Source organism: Phocoena sinus, chromosome 2 (assembly GCF_008692025.1).
Source record: "Phocoena sinus isolate mPhoSin1 chromosome 2, mPhoSin1.pri, whole genome shotgun sequence".
NCBI classification, from domain to species: Eukaryota; Metazoa; Chordata; class Mammalia; order Artiodactyla; family Phocoenidae; genus Phocoena; species Phocoena sinus.
The window spans coordinates 127,136,982-127,142,981 of record NC_045764.1 but is presented as its reverse complement, the minus strand read 5'-3'; positions in this window follow the sequence as shown (position 1 = coordinate 127,142,981).

The window sequence follows — 6,000 nt, the reverse complement described above, 5'->3', positions numbered from 1 at the left end:
TTGTTTTGTTTTGTTTTTGCGGTACGCGGGCCTCTCACTGTTGTGGCCTCCCCCATTGCAGAGCACAGGCTCCGGACGCGCAGGCTCAGTGGCCACGGCTCACGGGCCCAGCTGCTCCGCGGCATGTGGGATCTTCCCGGACCGGGGCACGAACCCGTGTCCCCTGCATCGGCAGGCAGACTCTCAACCACTGCGCCACCAGGGAAGCCCCAGCTGAGGGTTCCTTGGATCTCTTTGTTATCTGTTTCCCTCCCTCCCTCCCTTCCTTCTTCCTAACTTCTTAAATTCCTTCCTTCCTTTACTTCTTTTTATTTTTAAATTCTGAAATGCCAATGTCCAGGCACAGAAAACATCAAGGGGGCTGCCTCCCCTCTGGAGTTAGTACCAAGGCTGGAGCCCAGGCCCTCAGTTCCTTGACCTGTGGCTGCACTGGCCGGTGATCTGGAGAGAGGCTCTGTTTGGGGTCAGGAATGACTCAGTCTCCTGGACGGGAAGGACACTAGCCTATGGAGCCTTTCAAAGATCAAGTGCAGGAGAAGAAACATTTGTTGAGAGGGAGGCAGACATTTCTTAGGCCTTCTGAAAATGGAAACAGCTATAAAAGGTAAATCAGATGAAAGAGACTGTTCTGCTCACTGCCTGAGAGTTAGTTCCTGAGATAAGCTTCTCTAAATAGTTGCCTGATCGTCTGTGCCATCCATGGGCATTGTCATTCTGTTGGCATTGGTGTTCCTTCCCTATTTGGGAGTCTAAAGTGTTGATCTGTATTGTTAATGACAAGCCAGGGAGACATAACATTCAGAATAAGCAGGCGTCAGGAATATTTATATGTGTCCTGTTAGCTAAAACCTCAGTTTTGTGCTGCCAATAAAACCGGGTGACAGCTTTCTTCCAAGAATTTGTGTTCTTTGCCTGCTATTTGAAAGTGTTGCTGTGTCTCAGCTGCACTTGGAAAGCAACAGATAGGACAAAGCATAAATATGGCACAGTATCAGATTCTGAAGACACTCATGATAACAGCAAGACTTGTTTTTAAATGACAAACAAAATCCTTTCTAGACTGAAGAAAAGAGTGGGTGGGGAAAACCTGTTTCTCTAAATGAGTTTAGTGGAGTCTGTAGACTCCTGTTTCAAAACTTTCCCTCAAGATCGGGGACTTTCATTGAAGAAAAAGCATAACCTCTTCAGAAAGGAAACTGTACACACACACATACGTGAGTTACATGCATGCCTCACACAGGGTAGGTGCCCTATAAATTGTTAGTGATAATGGTGACTGTATTAGTTATCTATTGTTGTATAACAAATTGCCCCAAAACTTTGTGGCATAAAACAATAAACATTTATTATCTCACACAGTTTCTGTGGTTCAGGAATCCAGAAGGGACTTTGCTAGGCGCTTCTTCTCAAGGTCTCTCCTGAGATTATAGTCAGGATGTGGCCAGGGCCACAGTCCTTTGCAGGCTTGAATGGAGCTGGAGGAGCTACTTCTAAGGTGGCTGACTCACATACTTGACAAATTTGTGCAGATTGTTGGAAGGAGGCTTCAGTTCCTCACCACATGGACCTCTCCATGGGGCTGGTCGAGTGTCCTCACAACATGGCAGCTGGTTTCCCCAGAGCGAGTGACCCAACAGAGAGAGCAACACGGAAGCCTCAGTGTATTTCATGACTCACCCTCGGAGGTCATGCTCTATCATTTCTGCTACAAATTATTTATTAAAAGAGAGTCACTTGGCCCACACACAGGAAGGGGAGTTAAGCTCCACCAAAGGAAGAAGTATCAAAGAATTTGATTTGAAATTCTTTTATTTCAAAACAACCACAGTGACCTGTAAGATTTGTGCAAAACGGAATACTTAAATTCCTCACAAAAGCAACTGCTTACTTCTGAGGATGATAATGTCTCTGACATGAATCCAGAAAGACTGTCACTGTCACAGAACAAGTCAACAAGAAGAATGATGGAAAAATCATCTTTTCATGGAAACAGATGAGAAGAGAAACCAACTTTCTAATGCTAAACGTGAGGATCCATTCAACTTTTAGATGATGGTGAACTTTATTTTGAGTCGACTAGAAAGAGACAAGTTTGAGGTATTTCATTCATAAAGAATGTTTGGGTATGAGATTTTGGCCTCATTTGCTCCCTGCTTTAATATCAGGATCCTAATTGAAATCCTCTTTTCCTCATGACTTATCTCAGGCCTTCTTCTTTAAAAAAAAAATACCTCTGCTTTTACTATTGATGGTGAGGTGTACTCTTCTCTAGAACGGATGTGGGGATACATATGTAATTGGAAATACGAGATGCGGTTGGGTGAGAGAAGACCCTACTTTGTTTCCTCTGTGATTTGGAGCTTCTTTTACTTCAACAAGTGACCCCCCTCCCCCAAAATGTCAAATCTGGTTTTTTTTTTTTTTTTTTTTTTGCAGTATGCGGGCCTCTCACTGTTGTAGCCTCTCCCGTTGCGGAGCACAGGCTCCAGACGCTCAGGCTCAGCGGCCATGGCTCACGGGCCCAGCAGCTCCGCGGCATGTGGGATCTTCCCAGACCGGGGCACGAACCCGTGTCCCCTGCATCAGCAGGCAGACGCTCCACCACTGCGCCACCAGGGAAGCCCCCTCAAATCTGGTTTTTATCAAAGACTAATTCTGAACTTTGGGAACATGAGAGCTTTGCTCCAGCTATTTAGTTAGGATCTGTTTTCTCAGCTCTAAAGAGGGATCTGATAGCACTTAGGACACTTTAACATCCTTGGCAAAAATAACCAGCACATTTTAAAACCAAGCAGAAGATGGTAATTATGATAGAGAATATTTTATGGGTGGTGAATTAGGCATGGCAATAGATTTGTGGATGGGAGAATTTCTAGATGGTAGGAGGACATAAATGAATCAGTGTATGAAAGCATCAGGTAAATGTGAAGGGCTATTAATCACCATTCTAAAATGCCTCCAGACCTGAAAAAGATTTACGAGTAAAATGGCTCTCATCGACACAGCTTGTTTAAAGAGGTAGTTTTCTCCAAATGGGAAGGCGAGATGCTTATCCTGCATCTAACTTGGACCCCATTTTGGGCCTATTTTCATTCCAGGGGAAACCAGAGCTTGGCTGAGTCAGGGGGTCACAAATCTGGCTGTTTGACACATCTCTATTTGAGTGTTAGGGCTGGGAACTGGTAACGGCCTTCAGTTTATCCAGGCTGGTGGTAATGTTTTTCGTACTGGTGTTTCTAGTGATTCCTGGAGCTTTCATGCCCAGACCCTATTCCTGGCCTATCATTGGCTTCCCCAGGGTGGAGAAGACACTCTTTTTTTTTTTTTTTTTTTTTAACATCTTTATTGGGGTATAATTGCTTTACAATGGTGTGTTAGTTTCTGCTTTATAACAAAGTGAATCAGCTATACATATACATATGTTCCCATATGTCTTCCCTCTTGCGTCTCCCTCCCTCCCACTCTCCCCATCCCACCCTTCCAGGCTGTCACAAAGCACCGAGCTAATATCCCTGTGCCTTGCGGCTGCTTCCCCCCAGCTATCTACCTTACTACGTTTGTTAGTGTGTATATGTCCATGACTCTCTCTCGCCCTGTCAAAACTCAACCCTCCCCCTCCCCATACCCTCAAGTCCGTTCTCCAGTAGGTCTGCGTCTTTATTCCTATCTTACCCCTAGGTTCTTCATGACATTTTTTTCCCTTAAATTCCATATATATGTGTTAGCATACGGTATTTGTCTTTTTCTTTCTGACTTACTTCACTCTGTATGACAGACTCTAGGTCTATCCATCTCATTACAAATAGCTCAATTTCATTTCTTTTTAAGGCTGAGTAATATTCCATTGTGTATATGTGCCACATCTTCTTTATCCATTCATCCGATGATGGGCGCTTAGGTTGTTTCCATGTCCTGGCTATTGTAAATAGAGCTGCAATGAACATTTTGGTACATGACTCTTTTTGAATTTTGGTTTTCTCAGGGTATATGCCAAGTAGTGGGATTGCTGGGTCATATGGTAATTCTATTTGTAGTTTTTTAAGGAACCTCCATACTGTTCTCCACAGTGGCTGAACCAATTCACATTCCCACCAGCAGTGCAAGAGTGTCCCCTTTTCTCCACACCCTCTCCAGCATTTATTGTTTCTAGATTTTTTGATGATGGCCATTCTGACTGGTGTGAGATGATATCTCATTGTAGTTTTGATTTGCATTTCTCTAATGATTAATGATGTTGAGCATTCTTTCATGTGTTTGTTGGCATTCTTTATATCTTCTTTGGAGAAATGTCTATTTAGGTCTTCTGCCCATTTTTGGATGGGGTTGTTTGTTTTTTTGTTATTGAGCTGCATGAGCTGCTTGTAAATTTTGGAGATTAATCCTTTGTCAGTTGCTTCATTTGCAAATGTTTTCTCCCATTCTGAGGGTTGTCTTTTGGTCTTGGTTATGGTTTCCTTTGCTGTGCAAAAGCTTTGAAGTTTCATTAGGTCCCATTTGTTTATTTTTGTTTTTATTTCCATTACTCTAGGAGGTGGGTCAGAAAGGATCTTGCTGTGATTTATGTCATAGAGTGTTCTTCCTATGTTTTCTTCTAAGAGTTTGATAGTTTCTGGCCTTACATTTAGGTCTTTAATCCATTTTGAGCTTATTTTTGTGTATGGTGTTAGGGAGTGATCTAATCTCATACTTTTACATGTACCTGTCCAGTTTTCCCAGCACCATTTATTGAAGAGGCTGTCCTTTCTCCACTGTACATTCCTGCCTCCTTTATCAAAGATAAGGTGTCCATATGTGCGTGGGTTTATCTCTGGGCTTTCTATCCTGTTCCACTGATCTATCTTTCTGTTTTTGTGCCAGTACCATACTGTCTTGATTACTGTTGCTTTGTAATATAGTCTGAAGTCAGGGAGCCTTATTCCTCCAGCTCCTTTTTTCGTTCTCAAGATTGCTTTGGCTATTCGGGGTCTTTTGTGTTTCCATACAAATTGCGAAATTTTTTGTTCTAGTTCTGTGAAAAATGCCAGTGGTAGTTTGATAGGGATTGCATTGTATCTGTAGATTGCTTTGGGTAGTAGAGTCATTTTCACAATGTTGATTCTTCCCATCCAAGAACATGGTATATCTCTCCATCTATTTGTATCATCTTTAATTTCTTTCATCAGTGTCTTATAATTTTCTGCATACAGGTCTTTCGTATCCTTAGGTAGGTTTATTCCTAGATATTTTATTCTTTTTGTTGCAATGGTAAATGGGAGTGTTTTCTTGATTTCACTTTCAGATTTTTCATCATTAGTATATAGGAATGCCAGAGATTTCTGTGCATTAATTTTGTATCCTGCTACTTTACCAAATTCATTGATTAGCTCTAGTAGTTTTCTGGTAGCATCTTTAGGATTCTCTATGTATAGTATCATGTCATCTGCAAACAGTGACAGCTTTACTTCTTCTTTTCCGATTTGGATTCCTTTTATTTCCTTTTCTTCTCTGATTGCTGTGGCTAAAACTTCCAAAACTATGTTGAATAAGAGTGGTGAGAGTGGGCAACCTTGTCTTGTTCCTGATCTTAGTGGAAATGCTTTCAGTTTTTCACCATTGAGGATGATGTTTGCTGTGGGCTTGTCATATATGGCCTTTATTATGTTTAGGAAAGTTCCCTCTATGCCTACTTTCTGGAGGGTTTTTATCATAAATCGGTGTTGAATTTTGTCGAAAGCTTTCTCTGCATCTATTGAGATGATCATATGGTTTTTCTCCTTCAATTTGTTAATATGGTTTATCACATTGATAGATTTGCGTATATTGAAGAATCCTTGCATTCCTGGAATAAACCCCACTTGATCATGGTGTATGATCCTTTTAATGTGCTGTTGGATTCTGTTTGCTAGTATTTTGTTGAGGATTTTTGCATCTATGTTCATCAGTGATATTGGCCTGTAGTTTTCTTTCTTTGTGACATCCTTGTCTGGTTTTGGTATCAAGGTGATGGTGGCTTCGTAGAAG